Here is a 1,280-nt window from a genome sequence, read left to right as displayed (position 1 = left end):
CACTGTTTGGAAGAACGGGATGGCTCCAAATTTCAACAAGCTACGGATACCGACTCAGGAATGCAGCCACCATAAGTCTCCGCCTCTACATGGATGACATCAAGCTGTCCACCAAGAGCGAGCGAGACATCGACTCACTGATCCACACCACCAGGATCTACGACACTGACAGTGGGATGTCATTCGGACTAGAGAAGTGCGGCAGATGGTTACAGAGAGAGGGAAGGTCGTCCACACAGGATGGGTCTCATCCACAGAAGGAACAATAGCAGACATAGAGGACAGTTACAAGTACCTGGGAATCCCACAAGCAAATGGCAACCTGAATGAGGTCACAAGGAAAGGAGCCACAGCCAAATACCTCCAACAAAAAGGCAAGTCCTGAGAAACCAGCTCAATGGCAAGAACAAGATCTGTGCGATTAACAGCTACGCCTATGGATAAAAGCAAATTTGCAATTGGTGTATTTTCTGGATCTCAAAAAAGCCTTCGATACCATCAATCATGACATCTTACTAAAAATCTGGAAAGGTATGGAATTAGAGGGGTGGCATTAAACTGGCTTAGCAGCTACATTGGACAAAGGAAACAGTTTGTAAAATTAGATCATCAGAAATCAGATTTACTAAACATAACTTGTGGGGTTCCTCAGGGATCAGTGTTGGGACTCAAATTATTCAATTTGTATATAAATGACATAGTCAAAGTGGAATCAGAGCAGTGCAATGCCAGTGGGAGAGCGTTCCACAGCTTCGGGGCCGGTACCTGAAATGCTCTGTCACCACGGGTTTTAAAATAAGTTCTGGGTACCGTCAGCAGCATCTGATTAGAAGATCTCAAAGTCCTAGGTGGACAGAGAGGCTTTAAAACATCCAGTATATATTTGGGAGCCTCACCATGAAGAGCCTTAAAAGTCAAGACCAACATTTTAAAATGAGTCCTAAAATATACAGGAAGCCAATTCAATGAGGCCAGAACAGGAGTTATGTGAGCTGTTCTGTGGGTTTTAGTTAAAAGTCTGGCTGCAGCGTTTTGCACAGCCTGCAGGCGAGGCATAGAAGATTAACTTATCCCCACTAAAAGGCCGTTACAGTAATATTGGTACATCTTTAAATATCATGTAAAGTGGAAACAAGTTGTCTCATTTTGATGTTTTGACAGTTAATTGATTATAAATTGATAAATATGAAAGGGGCAGGACATTATAAGACATTTTATCTTCTACCTGCTCCTTTACGAACAGAAAATATAAAATTTGCATGTCACTTGGTCAAAATAAT

Source organism: Poecilia formosa, unplaced genomic scaffold (assembly GCF_000485575.1).
Source record: "Poecilia formosa unplaced genomic scaffold, Poecilia_formosa-5.1.2 Scaffold372, whole genome shotgun sequence".
Taxonomy (NCBI): Eukaryota; Metazoa; Chordata; class Actinopteri; order Cyprinodontiformes; family Poeciliidae; genus Poecilia; species Poecilia formosa.
This window is presented reverse-complemented; position numbering follows the sequence as displayed.